The sequence below is a fragment of the Pinus tabuliformis genome, chromosome X, assembly GCF_031772625.1.
Source record: "Pinus tabuliformis cultivar Carrire ecotype Pingquan chromosome X, CPIR1, whole genome shotgun sequence".
In the NCBI taxonomy this organism is placed as follows: Eukaryota; Viridiplantae; Streptophyta; class Pinopsida; order Pinales; family Pinaceae; genus Pinus; species Pinus tabuliformis.
In genome coordinates this window covers 777,453,691-777,477,526 of record NC_142308.1, presented here as the reverse complement: position 1 = coordinate 777,477,526, position 23,836 = coordinate 777,453,691, and positions in this window count along the sequence as shown.

Sequence of the window (23,836 nt, the reverse complement as noted above, 5' to 3'; positions counted from 1 at the left end):
ATCTTTGTCTTCATTTAATAAGAAAATTTGTTTACAATTTTGCACTGGTGCAGACTTATACCAGTACATAGGCTTCTACCTACAGAAGGTTACAACCTTCTCTCGTTCTCCAGCTTCTACTGGAAGGGAGATACAACCCCCTAACTCTTGCACTAGCTGATACGTTTACTAGTACGTAGGCTACGACCTTATTTCTTCCTCCAAGGACCACGTTTCATAATTTTTCAAACTGGATCCATCAATAACATCATAACTGTAATTAAATCATAAAATACATTTGCATCAACCAATCACTTTTTGAACCAACCAAAACTGAATCAATCAATCACTTTGACAACCCATCAATCTGATCATTCAGAATACTATCACCAGAATACAGTAACTAGAACCCAAACCAGAACCCAGAACTTTGCAACAACAAACAAAAACAACTAAAACATACTTTATAGGGTATACGCTACTTCCATGTGTCAAACCTGCGTGTATACGTGCTTTTCTCAAAGCCAACCAGTGTATACATCTGCAAATATTAATTCATAATTCTGCAGCTCTTCCAGACTTCAGTTATACCCAAATCATAATATTTATAGAACAATACATGTGTCAGTATTCAGATCTAGAATAAACATAATCAAACCATATAAAGATAATTCATTTCAAGCCTTAAGATCTCGATCCACCATTAGATCTTATCCTCCATCAACCACTAAGGTTCATCCCTAGTTCAAATCAAGCACAACACCATAAGCCAATAACCTGCATACTAGATCTCACACTTCATTAGATATTCGATACTTTCACCCCTGGACTAATGATCTTCTCCTCCTTTTATAGTTTTAGGCCTTTCTCAATACCATGGACCAAAACCACTTAGGACCAATACCTTGGAACAAATACCTAGGGTCAATACCTGGGACTAGATACCTTGGACCAATACCATGGATCAAAATACCATGGACCAAATACCTTGGACCAAAAACTTAGTTTTCCAAGATATACACGCTTTTCCTTCTGTGAAAGTGCATGTGTACGTATACGCTACTTGTGTTCAGTGAACCTACGTGTATACGCACCTTGGTCAAGGTGAACCTACGTATACCTCTCTTTCTTCATTCTTTGTAGTCTGATCTGTAATTATTTGTCATTAACCTGATGCACTGTGATCTTTCATCTGAGTGAGTTGCCATCAAGGACAACACCTGTATCATAATTCCAACACTCCTTGAATGCACATGGCGCATTATAGCTTGTAGGTCAAGAAAATGAAGAAACCATTGGGAAAACCAATGGACTACCCATGGTAATGCATCAAAAGATTTGTTGTGTTGGTTTATTGAGTCATAATTGATCACCAGGACATAACTATTTATATCTAAGTTTTGGACAAAGTTTGGTTGATGGAGGAACAAATTATCCTACTTAAGAACGCATAGAAACCCTACAAAGAAGAAGGGTATATAGTGATGTATACCTGGTTTAGATTGCAGAGATTATGATTGAGAGGCAGAGTATGGTATCCACATAAAATGGATACAAAGTACAAGGAGAAGACCTACATGTGATGGATTATTATACACCCATGCATTGCATCATATTTTAAATGGTTAGTTTTTGGCAGAGGTTGAGCTAGTGTGACAATGTGAGTAGATTGATGGCATAGAGAAGACCTATAGCAGATCAATTATGGGAAGAGGATTGATTTATAATAGTTTTTTGTTACATGTGTCATGTTCAGTGATTGTTTTACATGTTTATGGAAAAATTATTTAAACTGAGAGATTGATATGTTGTAGAGAGAGTGTCACTGATCTACTTGTGTTGTTAAGTTATGTCAAAGAGAGAATTGGTATTGTAGTGATGTGTATATGTTGATATTGTATTTAGGTTCCAGTCTGAAATATTTTTAAATGTGGCCCTAGATATTTTAAGGAGTTTGTGAGCTTAGGAAAGTGGTGGCTTGTCACGACAGGGGTAGTGGCTCCTTGTTGGTGGTGGCCAACTAAATTTTCATAGAGCTAGAGGCTCCTTACTGGTGGTGGCTAGCTAAATTACTATAGGGGTAATGGCTCCTTGTTGGTGACGGAAAACTAAATTATTGTAAAATAAATTGATTGATTAATAAAAAAAAAGGGAAGTAGAGAAGCAACAACAATAGGGTGGTTTTTGTCCCTTAGGGGTTTCCACCAGAAATATCTTGTGTCTCATTATGCGTGATGGATCTTATGTGTTGATTTTTGATGTGGTTTCATGTTAATATTTACTTCTTATATGCTAGGTTATTGGCCATTTAATATATTGGAGAAACGTTTTTAAAATTATTTATCATTACTAATTCACCCCCCTAGTAGTGACCTGGTTTCCAATAATCTTCCCACTTCCTTGGTTGATGCATGACATACATCCTTATCATGTCTTCTAAAATTCTTCTCGCTCTCTCTATTTGACCATATGTATGAGTATGGTATGCAATGCTAAAATCTACTTGGATTCCAAAACCAACAAACAATTACTTCCAAAAATTTGAAGTGAACTTGGTATCTTTGCTTGATATTATTTTTTTAGGTACTCCATGCAACCTAAATATCTCTTTGATGAATATATGGGCTATATCAATTTCTCTATGAGTAGATTTAACATCTATAAATTGAGCTTACTTTCTCAACTTGTCCACTACCACCATGATAACATCATGTTTCCTAGCTATCTTAGGAAGTCCAATGATGAAGTTCATGGATATGACTTCCCATTTCCACTCTAGTATTTAAATTGGTTGCAATAATATCATTGGATGCTTGAATTCTACCTTCACTTATTAGATTTCCAAACACTTGGCAATGTATTATGCAATATCCTTCTTCATTCCAGGCCAATAATATGTCTTCTTCATGGTTTTTATCATCTTCTGGTAACAAGGATGATCTGAGTAAGGTATCTTATGGAACTCATTCATAACATCATTCCTTAAATCCACCACATTGGGCACATATTTTCTATTCTTGAACAACATCATGTCATCATCAGTTAGCTAGTAACTTTTTCTCATAGATCCTTTTTCTTCTTTCTACCCATAGTTCTTCATGTATTTCTAATTCTCATCACAAATTAGTTTCTCTCTAATTCTTTCTTTGATGTCAATTGAGCATGTGCTCAAAGCTTCCAGGTGAATCTCTTGCAAACTCATACAAAGTGAATCTTCCACCTTATTTTCTTTTCCTTTGATGAGTTTAATCTCAAAGTCAAACTCGATGAACAAAGCTAACCACTTAGCTTGTCTGACATTCAACTTAGTCTTGTCAAACAAATATTTTATTCAATTGTGGTTTGTCATCAACACAAAACTTCTTCCTAGTAGGTAATATATCCACATATTTATAGCATGAATTATAGCTTCTAGCTCCAATTCATGTGTTACATAATTCATTTCATGATTATTTAGCTTCCTAGATTCATAGTAGACCACATGTCCTTCTTACATCAAGACTCCACCAAGACCCTCCTTACAAGCATCAATGCAAACTATAAGTCTTTTCTAGGTCAACTATTCTCAAGATAGGTGCACCAGTGAGTAACTTCTTGAGTTGTTTGAAAATAGTTGTACATTCAGTTACCCATTGAAATTTCACTCCTTTTCTTTCTAAAGCAATGACAGGATTCCCAATCTTTGAGAAGTTACATATGAACCTTAAATAATAAATAGTTATTCCCATAAAGGACCCAACCTTTGTTACATTTCGGGGAGAGGGTGTTTCCATTATTTCCTTCATCTTCTCCAAATCAAAAACCACTCCTTCCTTTGAAATTTCATGCCCCAAGTAGTGAACTTGGGTTTGGAAAAAATCATAGTTGTTGAGCTTTTCATACAACTTATGCTCCCTTAGCAATTGTAGAATAACTCTTAGGTGGTTTCCATGCTCTTTTTCATCCTTTAAATATGCCAAGATCTAATCCATGAATACCAACACAAATTTTTCCAAGTATGGTATGAGCATGTTATTCATCAAGAACATGAAAGTAGCTGGGGAATTTGTCGACTCAAAAGGCACTACCACAAACACATAGTGGCCATATCATGTTCTAAAAGTGGTTTTGTGAATGTCTTTTTATTTGATTTTGAACTGATCATATGTAGACCTCAAATTGATTTTGGTGAATACAACAACCCATTTTAGTTGATCAGAGTCATCAATTATGGGAAACAGATTCTTTTTCTTATGTCACTTGGATAGTGTAAAGCAAACAAAAATTTCTACTACAACATTTTACCTGTAGCACTGATATCATTCTGAGTGAAATTGACCTTTAAATTCCTTGTAGCATTATTGGTTCACCTTCATTGTTGATACATTCCAATAGTTTATGATAGTAGTCGAGTTTTATTTGGTGGGATTCCAACTAATCCATTCCAATCAGAACATCGTAAGACCCCAATAACATCAAATTCATCCTAGCTGTAGTGGTCATGCCACCAATTTCTATAGGGAAAGGCTCAACCATGTCAATTATTTGCCTTTTTGTTCCTATAGATTACTGAACCAACCATTATTCCTTGTATATTTTTCTTGGAAATCCACAATTCTCTGCAATCTTAGTACTAATGTAGCTAAAATTTAACCCTGGGTAAATTAAAATTGAAAGAGGTAAATTTTTAATCGTACCTTCCATTTGAATAACCGCAACTTGTTGGTTTGTTTGCCTATTGTCCAATGCAACATAAATCCTAGGTATGTTTTGGGCCACATCATTCAAAGTTGTTTCTTCTTGTACATTATATATCTTCTTTCTAGTCTACTATTCTTGAGGGAAATTTCTCTGTTGATGATTTTCTCTGCAAGTCCAACATTTCATAGGTCCTTTCCTGGACCCCTCAATTTCTTTACAACTAACTTCAGGGTTTCATTTATTTTGATGAATGTGGAGTCCTGTTGATATCCATTCCTGGTAGAGGCATTAAACTTTCCATTATGTCTCCTTTTCTTATATCTTGAGGTCCATTTCCTTTTTCCTTTGAAATTTCCCTTATTGTTCTTCTTCCAATTAGTCTAACCCTCAATCTTATGATTGGATTGCTCATAGTAGTGCTTTGTCTTCTAGATGGTCCCTTCAATGTTTTTTGGCTCATCAAACTATATAATGTTCCAATATGCATAGGGTAATCAAATGAGATATGTTTGGATCTTAGTCTTCTCATCCTTCTTATAAGGCACATACCTTAGTAATTCCAAGAATCTGCTTGTATACTCCCAAGTGTCAAGTGTCCCAACTTTTGTTCATAAAATATTTTGCCTTGCTATCCCAATATTTCTCAAATAGGCACTTCTCGCAGAATTATTATTCAAAATTCCTGCATGACAACTCCTTCTCTTTGATGTCTTTGAAATTCTTAATATTCTACCATGACATATCAAACTTTCCTTTTAGGCTGAAGATAGCCACCCCGACCTTAATGTTCTCAAAATAATCATGAAACTTAAAGTACTTCTTCATCCCCAAGATACAAATCTCTAAATTTTTTTCTTTCTTCACCCCTTTGTCAAAGGTAGGAGGATTTGTTTTCTTGAATTATTCTTGCATGTGACTCTTCCTTCTCTTCCTTTGAAAATGGTGTCTCTTAGTTGCAATGTCTAATGAGATATTAGGACTACTTGATTTTCTTTCTGGAGTACCGAACCGATCTGTTCCTCCTTCTACATGTATTTTCCTCCTTCTTGATTGGCTACCTTATTCTCTATTAGTATCCAACTTATGCCTTTGGATATCTAACGGACTATACTTGGGCTTATGTATGTCACGATGGTTGGTACAAAATTCCTTTTCTCTTTTCCCTTGCATATTTGATAAAATCTACAATATTACAACATTCACTTGTACTTGTCTTTCTTATTCTTTGACAATGTTTTCATTATATTCCTTACAAATTATTATCTCATCTCTTAGGATTCGAAGAGTGTCCTCCTCTTTCATCTTCCTGATTAACTCTTCTTCAGGACCTTGTTGAGATTTGTTTGTACCACACTACTATAATATGTTGCACATCTTTTTCTCTTTCTTGTTTTACCTTGATGTCTAGCCATCTGTTGTTAGATACACATAGTTGTTAGCCAACCCAAAATAAAAAATAAAATAAGCACTATTATCCATCACCTTGGCTTATGTTGAGGTCAAGTCATCTGTAACAACAAATTTTGGTTAGTAAAAAGATAAAACAATAGTCCTTTCCACGAATCATTACATCAATCACAATAATACACATTTGTTAACTTGGAGGGGACTTTAGTAGTTCAAACATTAATTTGGGTGTGTGCTTGTGAACATTTCCATTATCATTTTTTGAATGTGACTATATTACCATTTTGTAACATACCCTTGCACCCACTCGATATCATTCTTGAGTAGTGGAAGTTATTACCTAAAAATTTACCCAATCCTCGAGGGGTCTTAAAAATCCTCAAATTTCAACTCCCTTGGAAGCCAAAACAAACACCACCATCGTGAATGACTCATCGAGGTATTTTTGATGATATAAATTTTATTAAAATATACCACACGAATTAAAAGTTATGAGCTTCTAAATTTCATCATTTAATACATGACATAGAAGCAAGTTCCTACCATGTGGCACCCATTTGGTGCCCAAGTGGCACCCACTTGGTACTCATGTGGCATATTACATGTATCCAAACCCAAGTTAGCTCGAACCCCAGTCTAACACCCATTAGGGCCTTCAATGCAATTGCAAGGTCGAATTTAGCCTCAACTCCTAGACCCCCAATTTAATTGGGCCACACCATCCAACACACCCCTCATACATTAAACAATGACTAGTGTAATTTATATAATTTATTAAACATCCCAAAGGGCCCTGCACAAGTGAATTTTAATTAAAATAAATAAAGGGATGAATCCCTCAGGTCCTTGCCCCGATCTAACCTATTGATAAGGATAAGAATGATTAATTAAGCAAATCAAAAAATTTGGGCTATGCCTAAGTCCAACCCAGATGATAAAACAAATGCATTAAATAAGAAAATGATGAGATGAAGGGATTTTCCCTAACCCAACTTGTCTATTATGATTACAAATGCTTGGTAAATAAAACAAGACTTTAGGCCTTACCCCGATGTGTCAATTCTCATGTCAATGAATAACAGTTCTCCTTATAAGAATAAGTAGGGGATTTGTCCCCAATTATGCACAATATTCTACCAAAATGGTCGTGTAACGACCTGTTGTTGAATCCTTAAATTATGTTGTGTGGAACACTCATAGGTAGCCAAGAAGTGAAACATAAAACACATGAGAAATTAGTTATATAACTAATCCTAGAAAGCATTATACCATACATGTAGCTTCACAATGAATAAAAGCACACTGATTTTTACACAAACAACAATTTCTCATAGTAGTAAATAAAATCAACAGTCTATGGATTTAATAGGAAAACCAGGTATCAGGGAAACCATTCCCACTAAACCATACATGTATACATGAAACACATATTCTTGCACCAAAATATCAAGACGTATTTCTTATCACCACAAGAAGAAATTCTGAATTAATTCATATAAAATTCAAGGCATTTTTGGCCTATTAATTTCATGCATCAATATCCTAAAACCATGTAAGATTAGTACTGAGTTGCACATCAATTATAAAAAGAATCATTCATCAAGTTCACAACTCAAAATTACTAATACTTATATGAAAATATATAATAATGATTGAAATTGAAGGTGGGACTTGGATTTTCCACCCAACCATAGACTAATTGCAACCAATATTTCACCCTTGAGCTAGATCCACGATCCAAGTGAATTTCTTCAAGCAACTTTAGTAGGAATCCATGCTTAGCTCTAGAGTATATATATATATATATATATATATATATATATATATATATATATATATATATATATATATATATATATATATAGATATATATATATAGATAGATATAGATATATATGGTTCATTAGCTATGGTAAACACTGCAAGAATCAATGAGTGGTTTATCAACCATCTAGGAAATCACCCTAAGTGGTTTATTAGCCCTTCTAAGCAGGAACTCATCACCCATCTCCTTTGATATTTCCTTGAGCATATTCAAGCTTGGACATGCAAATTCCATAAATTCACAACACAAGGAATCCTAATCCTTCAACCTTAGCTAGCCACAACAACACTCAAACAACACTCCAAATTTATTTTCTGAATGCAAAAATCGAATTCCTTCCAACAAGGAACAGCCAAAGACCCACCCCTCTCTTGCTACTCAAGTCTCTATTTACCCTTTTCTTATGTGTATCTTCATGTCCTTGGGGAAAATTATTCTATATATTTTTCTTATTGGTTGTATATTTAAATATGCAAGGGTTATGTTATCACTCAGGTTGTCCTTAAACTCCTGAAAGGATACGGCCGAGGTAACCACAAACCAATCTTTGGACTGCAGGTTCTAGACCACCTACAATCAGAGAGGGCTCTCTCTTTCTGATTTAGCTTTGTTGAAGATTATTTTAGGCTAGTTATTGAGTTCAAGGGGTATTATTTTGATTTTGGTGGGAAGATTGATGCTTTTAAGTAGAGAGGCAAAGCATAGTGTGGTAAGTTTCAAACCATTGGGCGTGGAGTCATGGAGTAAGACTGCTGGTGCGTTTTCTTGGTCACAAGAGAGAATATGGAGCAAGTTAGCTGCACATGAAACAATGATTCAAGGTATAGAGATGGATTTGAAAGGCTAAGGAATGAGAGGCAATTAAGAATCTCTCATTCAGGTTAGCAGGGGGAAGATGAATGAGCCCTATCTAGGAGCAACTAAGAATTCCAAGATAACAGTCATTCATATGTGAAATAGATCAAACATGAGCCATAAAATAATTCATATTTATGCCTAAATCAAGAGGAAAAACATTAAGAAGCCATAGAAACTAAGCATAGAGTGCGGCTAAGCAAATTCTAAACCAATCCTCCATTCTGTAACTTGAGCATATATGAAATTGAAATAACAGAGGTGAGGAACACTTATTGATTCATATCACAGCACAAGAATTCCAAATTTATCCTTCAGAAACCATTAACAACACATCAAACAGTCCATTTTCCAAGCTTTCAGCAATATTTGATTAAGAAAAACATATCAGATATATAGTGTGAGCCTCTCCTGAGGATTATCAACCAACCAACCCTTTAAACAGTGAATTAGGGTTGTTTACATAAGCAAAATATCTACACTAATCAGATCACAGACAGATCTGCTATAATAAATGTCCTAAACCTAACACATGTCTGAAATAAGTGCGGAAAAATATCCTCGAGCTACGCTGGGTGCAGCTGTAACAAAAAGGAATTAATGTATTGCCTTTATAGCTCTGTGCTGATCACTTAGCCATAACTGTGCTTTGGGTTTTGATCCATGCTCTTGAGTGGTTCTGAGGTGCATTAACTATGATGGGAGAGCCTTGATTAAAGCTCCACTGTTTTCTTTGACTTTTTTGGAGGTCATTTAATGTTCACCTGCATCGGGAATAAAAGTTTTCATTAAAAACATTTGACTGATACTCTTTTCCGCTTCCTCTGGTACACTTTGGCACTGAACCTGGCCTCTTTAATGTCTTCTGAGTGCTTTAGACTGTCTCATTGACTTTAATGGCTGTTGTTCGGCCCTCTGTTGCTTTAAAAACTATGTTTTCCCCTTTCTGTATGCTTCGTGAAGAAATTCTGGTCATTTTGAGCCTTTCGGGCTTGCTAGAGGCCGAGTCACGAAGGGGTTTTCCACTTTGGCCTATTTCCCGTAGCCATGCGCGATTAGCGCTAGGCGCTAAACACGCATGAAAAATTGCCTCAGATTCTGATTCCGGGCTTCCTAAGCTACGATTTGTGCCTTTTGCACTTTTTGACGGTGACATCAGCATGACGTCAGCAGGCGGGTCCCAGTACGGCGGTGACATGGCAGTACGGTGGAGGAGGTGACGTGGTAGTGATATGGCAGGGACACGTCGGCAGGAGGCCGATGCGGCATGGTGACGTCAGCATGACGTGGCACTGACGCAGGAGGGGGGAAGGTGGTATCTGGTTTCGGGCGCATCGCTTTTGAGCAGAAGTGGTTTCGGCAGAGGGGGCTCTGCCACAGTCGAGAGGGCGACGCATGGTGGGAGTACGACGGTAAAACCGCCCATCTCCCAGGTGCTAACCCTCGACAGGTTCGGAGGGGAAAGGACCCGCCCACCGTAGATCTCGGGCGCGAGCGATCGGATAGCTGGCGGAACAGATGAGGCGGCGGAGGGATAATGGACGGGGCCTGTGCGAATATTCGAATTTGTATAATGCCGCGGGGGGGGTTAGACTTTGGTTTAGTGGGTTTTTTGTGGGTTTTTCATGGTTTGAGCGCCGGGGTCATAATTTAATCAAATATTTTTAAACTAAGCCCGAACCTGTGAGCGCAAAAGGTTAAAAAGGATGAAATGTTATGGGTAACGGGGTGAAAAACAGGTTATTAACTTAACCAGATGTCTAGTTAATCCTAGGCTTAGGACGCAAAAGGCTAATGCTAAGTCCCAAATGAACTCAGCATTTCCCAAACTGATATTTATAGGGCTAAAATGCCAGGGGATGGGAATATGTACATAGGGAAGTTATTAACATAGTTTTAGTAGGGGAAGGGGGAACAGATAGGGAGCTACATAGTAAGAATTAGTAGTTAATATGACAAGTGATAAGAAAGAGCTACGTATGTAAATTCTTAGGCTATAAGGGGGGGAAATGATTCATAGAGGGAGTATGAACATTCCTTGAGTAAAGCAGATCTTTACCAAGGAAAATGATATGAAAAAAATGATGAAACTAAGAGGTATCAAACAGATCTTAACCTCTTCAGGAAATTAGTGAGTGATTTGGGGAATGAGAAGAAAGGGGAGTTAGCCATGCCTCGCTTGAGCTTCTCCAAATGCAAACTGCCTTGTACCTGTGATCTAAAGTACAATATCACTTTGAAACACAAAATTGATCACAAATCAACATTCTGCAACCTCAAAAACTACCTACCCAGCCTACTTACCTAGCATTTTTTCTCCTTTTTGGTTTGGATGCACTTAGGCTTGCAGACCCTGCTTATCCTTTTTTCTTTGGACTGCCCTCCTATCTAAATCTACACTTATTTCTTCCAAGGGCCCAGATTAAGCAATTGGGCTCCTTTGATTCTCTACCTATCTACACATCTGCCAAGATTAAGCTGTTTGAACAGATATTCATTCTCTATATTCTAAAACAAGAAATTGAAACCTAGGGAAACCAAGATTAGCCTGTTTGGAGTTCCCTTAACAAAAAATTCTTCAAAATGGATAACTCATCAAAATTTGGAATACAGTAGTGGCATTTAGACTGGCACACTTTCATGGTCTCTTTTTTGACCTCTTTCTGGAAATATGGAGCATTGCAGCATGCAAAGTATGACATATTTGGCATGTAAAACTATCAATCATGAAAGATGAACACCTGTTGCAACAGGAGGCTAACAGGTTCCACCCAACACCACTCAGATTTATCTTCGTCTTCCCTCTTAGATCATGGATATGTGGTCCCACTCTTTAGGCCATTTAAATAAATTTATATTACTTCAAATTAGAGTACAATCACATTATAAATATTAGGGGGAGTATATCAGGGGTGTTACACTAATGTTTTTCATCCACTGCGACTGATTTCAAATGGTTTGAATTAGGTTTTTACTATGCCTACATATAGAACATGACGTAAGGCTAATGAGGAATGTTGAAATTTGATAGATGTAAGATGAATGCATTAGTATTAGATGTGGACTAAGGTTGTCATACGTTACAAGTTGGATGTAATATTTTACTAGGAATATAAAAGAAGTGGAGCTCAATTTCTTAATGGGTTTCTTAGTTAATGGTTTTTAAGGTAAAATATTTGTGTGTTATGTAATTATTTATGGTGTACCATTTTTTTATCTTTTGATCTTTAAGTTTTCTCATGATCTTTAGAGGTTTACGTGAATTGAGATTCTAGTCTAGATTATTTGTGTAGTTGACTTTGTATTTTGTACTTTTTTTATTTGAAGTGTAAATTAGGTTCATTAAGCCCATTGGAGCTTGTAATTCCTTCATAGAGGGGTTTGGTAACAAGCATTGTTTTGTCATAAAAAAAATTATCCATACTATTATTTATTCTATTAGTCTTTCTCAACGTGCATTATTAAATAATTAAAGTGCCTTGGTCAATGACTAATCATATTCTACCATGAAATCCAAAGAATACCTTTCCATTGCACCTTTGTAGCCAAAATTAACTACTCAGGTCAACTTATGATACAACTAATGGATCTTTAGTTTGTTCTTGGTGGTCCACTCAACTCTCTATAATGGAAGCCAATGAAAATTCTTCTCCTTGAGTTTATCCAATCATTCATGTTGGTCCGTTAGGAATTCCTCCAAAAAAATATCATACCAACACTTAATTATGTACTTATAATTAATATACAATTTCCTCTCCCACATTAGCACTTTCTTGATAACAAAACTCATGAATTATTTCTTCTAGCTCATCTTGAATTTCATCCTTCATCAACCTCCTTCACATCTCTCTTACTTTTAATTGGTTTAGGCATCAACAACAAAACCATATTGTTGGTTTTATGACATACTTAGGTCCATGGAAGGTTTCAAATATAGGCTTGATGTAGTCTAGTGTGTCCACATATTAAATATTCCAGAAGAAAGAAAGTCTCACTAGAGTCATGTATGATAATTGCCATGTTAATGCATAGAGTATTTAAGGGACCATAGGACGAAAAATGCATACTTATACTTTAATCACAATCATTCAATTTAATAAAAATAAATCAAAAATTTGAAGAGTAAACACAACAGTGTACAAACATTAACATACTAAATAGGCATGCTTAGTATGTAGTCTAGTGTGTTCACAAATTAAACATTTCATAAGAAAGGAGGCCTCTCTAGAGGCATGTATGATAGATTCCATGTTGTTAATACATAGAGTATTTAAGATTCAATGGGGTGAAAAACCCATACTTATACTTTAATCACATTCATTCAATTTAACAAAATTAACAAAGTGAAGAGTAAACACAAGAACATGCAAACATAAACATATATCATAACCACATATACATTATTATAGTAGCTCGCCATTTTATTAATATATTGATCTTTACAAAGAAAATCATACATCAAAATATGATAGAAGATAACTCTAACCTCTCCCAAAATTAATATATTATTCCCTCCTCATCATAGACAAAATACAATCCTCATATATATAGGTGTATAGTTTTTGTAGAAGATTCACTAATATACCAAAGAATCTTCCCACTTTAACCCACTCTTACAAAAGTGCCTACACTTTTAAAGACATTGTTACTATGAATTCTTCCTAGAAAAAACCATTTAGAATCTTAAATAGGTATTTATCTTTAAATATTTCAATGTCCTCTCCCACATAGACAAATTTTTGATAGGAAAACTCTTGAAATTTTTTCTTCCATCCATTCTTGAATTTTGGCCTTCATTGGCCTCTACTGTATCTCTATTGTTTTATATTGGTTAAGGTTTGAACAATAAAATCATGTTGTTGTCTCTATGACAAAATCGAGGTCCATGGAAGATGTCCAAGGTATGCCCAACATTATCTATTGCATTGACATATTCAACCTTCTACAAGGAAGGAGGTTGCACCCAAAGCATGCATGATAGTTCTTGTTAGCGCTTGAAATTTCACCTCAGGCTGAGAAAGGTAAACTCCAAGGCAACATCAAACCACTTAGCCTCGTAGCTATCCCTACGGGGCATGAGAGGGCTCTCTTCGGTCTATCTTAGCAAAAAAAAAGTTTTCTAAAAGAGGATGAGATGACTTTAAAAGAAACTGATTTTAGGCTAGTAAATTGATAAAAAAGAGTTTTTAATAAAATGACGGGGTTTTTCTGGGCTGCATGGGCAAAGTAACAGCTTGAGCAGAGAAATGTAATCAAGAACACAGATTATCCCCTGAGGCAAGGTAGGCAAGAAATTTAACATTAAATTGAGATTAAATGGGATGGCAAGACTGGTGAGGAGCTGACAAGGGCATAGAAGATGAATCCTTGTCAAACAGAAGAAAACATTAAATATTGAACAAACTTAAAGGCAGAGCATACAAATGATGAATTCTACCTTAACACTTCATTTGTTCAATTAGAAATGATCATGAAGTGAAATGAAAACATAACAGGTTACATATGAAACAGAAGGAAAACTTATGCTAAATTGTCATACCACAGGAATCTCAGGGGTCAGAGCTGCATTTTTTATTAAAATCTCTGTCAAACAGCTGAACAATGGAACTCTCTGTTCTCCTCCACCAGCACTCAGAATTCTCTCTCCCACTCCCTTTTACAAATGATTTTTTAATACATTAAATAATCTTTTCTAGGGGAAAACAAATCGACCCCAAAACAGGGGCGTTGTTTCACCTGAAGCTACAAAAATAGAAAAGAATCTCTAAAGATAGAAAAGCCTTCCATTATTCCAGTTTCAATGACCCATGAAAACTAATCCTGGAGCGTAGACTAACTAAAGACAGAAATAGGCAATCGACCTTTGAATGCCACTTTGCAACTGCAGTCAAAAAATAGATCATCGGTCCCTGTTTCTCTGCTATGACAGGTGTCTTTGTTTTGTTTTAGGCGTATTTTGACTTGGCATTCTCATTGATAAGAGAAAACATCACGAAAATCAGGCACTAAACAGAGCAGCCACTATTTAATTAGAGGCTATCAGGTAACGCCCATGTCGAGGGTCAATTGCGCACATCACGTTCCTGGCGTTCCATTCGCTGTGCAAGTCGATTCGCAAAACCAATGCATAAAGCTTTCCTCAAGTTTTTACTAATGCCCCCATTTTCTCGTGAATTTTCTTTTGGCCGCACATCTAGAGATTCATTTGTTATTTTATGCATTATGGCCGAGAGTTGCTGCCTCACATCTTTGGAAAACATCATAGATCTCACCTGTTTGTCGAGGAGAATACATTTTCACATGATAACATTGCTGCGACCGTCAAAGTTTGAGATAAGCAGCCCATCTCATTTGCTGCTATCAGAGCCCTTGCAAGTGAAGGTTCCAATGGAAGCTCTGCCATTTGCCTTCCAATTTTAGTTATCAATCCATCCTCATCAATCGCATCAATTAGGTACAGTTGCTTTAAAGCATCCTCCAAGGACTCACATGGAAAGTCGCATGATCCTTACGTGATGGCTGGTCAAGAAAATCAAAGTTAAGAACATCTACATCTGTAAGGTCCAATGACTTTAAATGAAGCACGGCAGTAGCAAGCGATGAACGTTGAATTTCAGGAATCGTTGCCTCAAGCAATTCATGCTCATACACAGATAATGGATAGAGCCTATAACATTTTCCAGGACGTGTCCTTCCAGCTCTGCCTGCTCGTTGATTAGCCAACTGTGTAAATGAGGTGCCAGTGTCAAAAAGGGCCTGAAAGTCTATTTTGACATTGGCATTTCCCACGTAAAAGTAATGTATTATAAAAAGGAGTTTTGCTTTGGTCTGAACTCCCTTTATCTCCAAAGGCAAACCTTCCAACAATTGAATCGCGTGGGAAACACATAGAGAAAGAATTTGATACAAGGCCTGAATTGTACAAAATGCTCGGGACAGAGATATTATCAATGCCAAGCCCAAGTAGACCATCAGGAGCCGCACCTTCTAGAAATGTGCCTGTTTGTACACTTCCACACCCAAACGTGATAGGTGCCTTCACCGTTCCTTCTTGTGACCCATCTCCAAGAGTCAGATAAAGAATATCCTCCACTAAAGTTCCTGCAGTGGATGTATTTGCAGAAAGATATTGAACGTTGTATGGGCATTGATCACTAGTTTTGGAGCATTCATTTTTTAATTGACAGAGAGTATTACTACAAGCAACTGACTTGCTTGTCTGCGAGGCTGATGGACTGTAAGTCTCAAAAATGATACCATTTAATCCATAGCTAGCTGCAGAAACAGGAGCGCACGCTTGGCAATCACAAGGCACCCAGAACACATCACTGCCCGTGTCAAGTGCTACAAGTAATGTTACGTTGGGAGCACCCACTTGAACCATGGTGTAGAATAAATATCCCAACTACGAAATGTTGTTGGGAAAAGTATCCAATTCGGAATGCCACTATCCCACTCTAAGAGGTGATAGTGCCTTAGCAACAAACAGGTAAACTTATTCGAGTATTGTTCTTTATGAAATGCAAGTGATGAAGAAGGATCTAACTAACCTGTATCTTCTGCTAGTTTGTCAATCCAAATCACTCCTCTCTTCAGTAGCTCCCAGCTTCTTGCTCCTTCACCGGCCCAGATTCACCGAATTCCTACAAGATCACAAGAGAGAGAAACTACACAAAGATACAGATATACATTCATAAAAAGCTCAAGATCAGATTAAGCTAAACATGTAAGCATAACAAAACATCATTGGTATACAACATGTAGGAGAAACTCAAATAGTTTATTGATAAGATAATAAAGTCTGAGAGGAGATACAACCAAGTGAGTTCTGATCCAGCATCTATCTCCCAGCAAAGGAATCCCTTCCTCTCCTCCAACAAAGCATAAATCACCCAATGTGCTAATGTCAATCTCAAACCAACAGCAATTCTCTGCAAAGTACAAAATTTCAGCCTCCTGAACCTTTGGGTGAGAGATCCATATATAGATGTGAGCAGAGAGGATGAGTTAGCTCATGTTTTGACTTGTGGCTTCTCTCTGTCAGTTCTTGCTTCCACTTGGAGGTTGAGAACCTCTTACTCATCACTAGTCGAATTCATTGAGGCAAGTGTCATTGGAGAAGATTCTGGAAGCTTCCAGGGTCTTTCCACCTCGTTGAATGAACTTGCCATTTGTCATTTCCCGCTCAGCGCACCCTGGTAGTGCTTCTACCTGCGTTGCAGTGCACCTAGCTAGTGTAATCTCTGCATTTCAGCACAGACAACTAGTGGAGCCTCTGAATTGATCCTGAATTGACTGTTTCTGAGTGGTTTTTGGTGGAGAACTTCTGGGAGAAGCTGTCATTGGTTGACCTTGTTCCTCTAGGGGTAGGAACAACTCATTTAGGGACTTTGGATCCCTTGGATTATGGACATTTCCTGCTCAATGCTGTAAGGCACAAAAATTTCTATAACAGTTGCCCCCTAAAGTATGAGGCCGTTTATCGGGTGAAATGCTTTATTAGGAGGATCTGAAGTTCTTCCAATGCTGGGAGGAGACCTGTAATAAGATACAATACAATACATTATTTTTCATACTGCTTTCATGATCTAGCTGAGGCGGGCATTCCCATGCTCAGCTTTATAAATTCATTTTTCTGTACATAGAACAGACAATCGTCTAATGATAGACTGATGATTCTGCTGAAATCATCATCCTTTGGTAGGATGATTGTCTGTGCAGCAATGTTGTACATGTCAATGTCTTTATTTTTCCTGAATATATATCGTAGCCCGGATGGATGAAACTAGATCCGGGGTCTTCAAACTCGTTCGATCTTCACTCTAAGTACAAGTCGATCCATGTGAGAGATGTTCTGAAGTCGAACATGGAAAGACATCGCTTGATTACCGGTCAATGAGGTAAACCGTTAACAAGCGCGAGAGGAATCACCGATAATGATAATGACCCTCAAGGTACTGCAGTACAATTCACATGGTGTGAATAAAGGACTTGGCGTCGAACACCACGCAAAATCTTTCGGTCGAAGGTCATTGACGTATACCTGTCGCCGGAAGTGAGAAACTTGCCATTGAGGCATGCAAGCTTCAAAGTACTGAAGGGGTTGTTCCTAGATCAACTTCTTGGATAATGAGCTGATGTCGACAAGAAGCAATCAGTCAAAGGAGGGCCTTAATGTATCCCACATCAGTGACATGGAACGGAGCAAATGATTTTGATGGAGGTGAAAACGATCTGATGATATATGATTCAGGGTGGCGGTCATGAAAGAATGATGGATAATGTATGGTAGTGGATGGGACACGGTTGACTTCTCTTGATGACTTCTCTTGAACATATCGGCGACACTTGTGTGATGGATTGGTAGCATTTACCCCAAAGATGGATGGTCTTGGCGAGACCATGGTGATGTGGCCGGTGAATGAAACAACCCAACCCGACTCAGGCACGGAGTGGAAGTGTCATGTTCAAGAGCGACTTGCTACCAATAAAGTTCTTTGAGTTTCTCCCAATTTTTCCCCAGTCATTGCTAACCAGTACCTCTTTATTTTTGTCAAGCTTGAGGAGGATAACATATGCTTGTTCTATAATTTGCCCTTCGGGCAAACCCATCGCTATGTTTTAACGAGCCTAGCGATAGTGAAACTCGTTCTCGTCTAAAGACAAGTTTGTCGCTATTTAATGTTTTTAACGAGTCTAACGACAAATATAACTCGGTCCTTTTCATTTTTAGAGAGTTTGAAAAGGTACGTAAAGTCAACTCCGAAATTCCTTTTTCATCATCTAATCCCTTAAGTCCGAAAAAGTATAAAACAATACACAAGGGATGAGTTTTCGATAGTTTTAACGAGCCGAACAACACAAGCGCTCGCTCTTTTTGTGCAATAATCCCTCAGGTCCAAAAAGATTAAAATCTAGAGGAGGGATAGCATTTCTGGTCGCTTTAACGAGCTGGAAGGCCAAAACTCGGCAATCTTTTCATAGTTTACGAGTCATATGAAAAGAGCTTAAAGAAGACTCGTCTTTTGAGGAACGAGTGATAAAACGGGTTAGCAGCTGATTCCAAGTAAGGGTTGGAATTTTCCAAGCACGGTAGTGTCACAAGGATGGCTAGTGAAATCACTCTTCGCAGCTGTTCCTCAAAATGGGTAAACAATCATATGGAGGTGAACGATCGGCCAATGGAAAAGTGGAGGTGACGGTGCAAACACGACCAAGGCTTTAATGGCTGATAATGTTACATTCATGGTGGTTATTTACCGGGAGATAGTTCATTTTTTAACGAGCTTAAACGCGGAAAAACACTGCTCAATTTTATGTTTATTTTTTAACAAGCATGAACTATACGCTAAAACTGCTCAATCTTATGTTTATTTTTTAACGAGCATGAACTATGCGCTAAAACTGCTCGATTATCCAGTCATATGATAAGAATGTCTCATGTAAGATTCCATTTTTTATGGAGCTTGCGCCTTAACAAAGCTATGCCCCGCATCCTTTCGTTGTGCAAGTTCGGAAACGACTAATCCTACGAGTTTAAAGGGTTAGACCTACAGGTTTAAAGGGAGGACCTAAAAATTTAAAAAATAAATAGCCGCCCCTTGCTTGCACTCCAAAAGGTTTGCATGCCCCAAGGCATAAAGTATGGTTTCAAGGTTACCCCTTCTTAGTCCAATAAAACATTTGTTTTACCGGGAGAGGCCTACCTCTTTCAGGTTACCAAAGATTGTCCTGTTAATCTTTCGAACAAAACACTTCTTCGGTGATGTCCACCGAGATGAACAAAGGTGAGTGACTCTGTTCTGTCAAACACATAACTTTGACAAAAGAATCTTATTCTAGAACAACCCCTCTTCCAATCACGGACGGGGTACGGACTAGTCATATTCTCCCGTGGAAACCTACCCTATACCCAAAGTTTTCCTGCCGAAGCAGACCAGGATGCATGCCCCCTGGGTTCTAGTCATATACCTCCGAATTAATCGCGCTCATTGGGAGGATGGACCGTGGGTTGAGACATTTATTGCATGAAGAGACCATTTAGGGAAGGTATATGACTATTTGCGATGCGTGATCTAGGAAATGAAAGCTGGTCCACGAGCTTGACCACTCTTCCTTCGTGCGGAAAACACATTACTCTAAAGAGTGAGGAGACGATGGCTCCCATGCAATATATATAGTCTCGTCCAAGGAGTAGGTTATAATCCAAGGGTCCTTAAACGACCATCATGTTCATTTAAATGGTCTTCCCTTTCAATGTGATAGGCACATTGGGGAGGATCCCTAAAGGTCGACTGGTTCATTTATCAAAGCCTGTTAGATTTCTCATTTCAGGCAAAAGCATTGGCGAACCAAGCGCTTTCCAAGTAGTGGAGGAAAGGATACTCACAGATGCCCCTTCATCAATGATGGTGCCAGCCATGACCATTCTGTATATTTGGACGATAATTCTGAATGGTATGCTTGCTGGCAAACGGGGTCTGCCTAGTTGATTCCAGTCAAAGGAGACAACTAGGTTGCTTGGTGGTGGGACCGAGTAAACGGCCGGGTATCACTCTGACGAACTTCCTTCCTGCGATAAAGGAATGGGGGGAGCGCCCCCGTGCTCGTCGGAGTCTGTGTTGATGAAGAGAATTTGGATGGTGTCATCTTTATTCTCTTCAGTGACTATATCATTCGAAGATAAATCCTCTGAAGGCAAGACCGGGTCAACTGCCGCCTCAACCTTTTGACTTTCGTCAGGTATGGATTCAGCTGGTTCATCTTCAATGATCGGCGCTTCAGCTGACCACTTGAGCGGGCCAGCTGGATTTTCAACTAACGAAGGACTCGGCAAGAGTTTTTTATATCCAGAGGAAGTCGTAATGGTGAGACCGGACGATCATCCAAAACTCTTTTTGCTTCGTCTAAGAAGGGATAATGGTGGATGGCGTGGTTGCCTTCGCACAGTCTACAGGGAGATCTAGCTCTCCCTTTTTGTCCAAGGACTTCACTTTCGCTAGTTGACGGTATGCATTCAACATGGCTATCAGAGGTTGATGCCACCGGATTGTGCAAACGGGGAGACCAGTCCCTTAGTATCCGAGGGATACAGGGACAATCTCTGTGGAAGTGGTCTCCCTTGCATATGACACATGGCGATTTAGGCCTAGTCAGTGCTGTGTGTGGATTTTTGTCAGACGACACTTATTTCCCCCCAGTTGCTTTTGGCTCCTTCTTCTTCTTCTCTTCCTTCTTCTTTTCCTTCTTCTCCTTAGGAACCTGTTTTTTTGTTTTACCAGTTCCGTCAAGCGAAGAGGAAGGAGGAGAGGAAGAATTAGAGGAAGTAGAAGGCTGGTGGGCAACTCTGGACTGGTCTAACTGTTGATTCGACTGTTCAAGAATAGTGGTGTTCTGAACAACATTGGTTGAGAAGAGCCAGACCGGCAAGCCAATTGTCAGTCCTGGAAGCGACAATGTGGCCATATGGGGCGCACCAACATCTTCCCAAGAGGAGAAGGGACTAGGATTTCCGCCAAGTGGAATTCCTTGGTTGGTGGGTTCCATTTTCTCAACCTAAAGATCAACGCAAGAAAAAGGGGTGATTGTTCCGTTTAAAATAAATTTTAACGACGCTTTAGACACAACTTGCTTTTTCAATTTTAAAGAGTCGAGAAAAAGCTAAAGATGACTCTAGTCTCCTTCGATGTTTTAACGAGCCCGAAGTGACAAATGCTCGGGTGGACTTTTTCCGTTATAGAGTCTGAAAAAGGCCAAAAGGAACTGCTCTGGAGTTCTAGGTAGAGGGTGTGCCAAACTTTTCGCAAAACCGCAGAATACTTTTTAAGGTACGGGCGGTCAATCTTCCCGAATGCTGTGTTCAGTGCATTGCGATCAGTAGGGCGGTCGACACGGCTTCCTAAGGATAAAGGTTTTATGCCTATATGGTCTCCCAATATATACTCGACAGTATGTGGGAGCACAATCCGTACTGGCGCTATCGTCCCTCAGGAGGAATCACCCAACCATCAGCGAGATCGACAGTCACCAGGTTTTACAATGCTGGAACACGTCTCTGGCCTAGACCTCTATGTTGTGCGTTAAGTTACAAAGCATTGTTAAGTTCATTCAATTTATTTTAGGTTGATATTTCTTAGAAGTTTGCCTTTTTGGATCACCACGAGATGTATGATACAATTCCTAAATGCAGTCTAAAGATGATAAGCAAGCTTTTATATCTTTTCAACAATGAAAATCCTAGCTACAAGGGGAAAAGGAAGATACAAACTTTTCTCAAAGAGCATAGAGCACACTATAATGCACTTTTCCCTAAATCAAAGCATGCAAACTATCAAAATGCAAATGCACAAATGCATGTATTTGTTTTCGCTTTCTTAATATTGATGCCTAAAAAGAAAGCTGTTGTACAAATTTGAATTCGATTTCAAGTGAAAACATAAACAAGTTCCTTTTTCAAAATCAAAAAGACGATTACGACACTTTATGATTTACTTTTTTCGACACTAGAAATGCATAAATTCAAACCAAATGACAAAAGTAAAAGCTCAATCAACTGTGAACAGCAAACAAACTCACTCCTAAGATCAAAAAGACACTTACGACAGGTCTAGATCTAAGGGCGACAGTATGACTAGTTTACTTTTGTAATGGGAAATTGCAAATGATGTAACAAATACACAAAGAACAAATACAGTTTCTTTATAAAACTGAGGCGGAATTGAGGAAAATAAAAGGGGTTTCAGATAGGTACACTGACTGATAACAGGCTGCAAAAAACAAAGATAAAACTGAGCAAAAGGAATCAGGGAACCACAGCTGCACAAGGCAAAGATTGATCAGCGCACTCCCAACACAGAGGTTTTGACATTCAGTGCAGGTAGCCTTCACGGGCCCTGCGTTGAAATGCAGAACCTCTTCACAGAGTCTGCGCTGAAGCAGAAACGAGAGTTGTTTCTGGGTTCTGGGTTACGGTTTGCAGTTAAATCAACAGTTTTTGGCCGAATCAAAGCTATCAATGAGGTACAATTAGGAGGATGATTTAAAGGAGGACTAAGATCTATCACAAAGGGCTGTTAGAGCACTTTTGGATCAGTTTGCTCAGATCATAAAAACAGGCCCAGTGAGTGGGCTAGAGTGGCAGATCTCTACTTTACATTTGAAAATGGCAAATGCATTTCGATTCGGCACTCCTGAGTTTATGAGAAGAACAAGACCAGAAACACAAATAAACCAACAAGATACGATCCCCAGTGGAGTCGCCAATTTGTTGTTGGGAAAAGTATCCAATTCGGAATGCCCCTATCCCACTCTAAGAGGTGATAGTGCCTTAGAAACAAACAGGTAAACTTATTCGAGTATTCTTCTTTATGAAATGCAAGTGAGGAAGAAGGATCTAACTAACATGTATCTTCCGCTAGTTTGTCGATCCAAATCACTCCTCTCTTCAGTAGCTCCCAGCTTCTTGCTCCTTCACCGGCCTAGCTTCACCGAATTCCTGCAAGATCACAAGAGAGAGAAACTACACAAAGATATAGATATACATTCATAAAAAGCTCAAGACCAGATTAAGCTAAACATGTAAGCATAACAAAACATCATTGGTATACAACATGTAGGAGAAACTCAAATAGTTTATTGATAAGATAATAAAGTCTGAGAGGAGATACAACCAAGTGAGTTCCGATCCAGCATCTATCTCCCAGCAAAGGAATCCCTTCCTCTCCTCCAACAAAGCATAAATCACCTAATGTGCTAATGTCAATCTCAAACCAACAGCAATTCTCTGCAAAGTACAAAATTCCAGCCTCCTGAACCTCTGGGTGAGAGATCCATATATAGATGTGAGCAGAGAGGATGAGTCAGCTCATGTTTTGACTTGTGGCTTCTCTCTATCAGTTCTTGCTTCCACTTGGAGGTTGAGAACCTCTTACTCATCACTAGTCGAATTCATTGAGGCAAGTGTCATTGGAGAAGATTCTGGAAGCTTCCAGGGTCTTTCCACCTCGTTGAATGAACTTTCCATTTGTCATTTCCCGCTCAGCGCACCCTGGTAGTGCTTACACCTGCGTTGCAGTGCACCTAGCCAGTGTA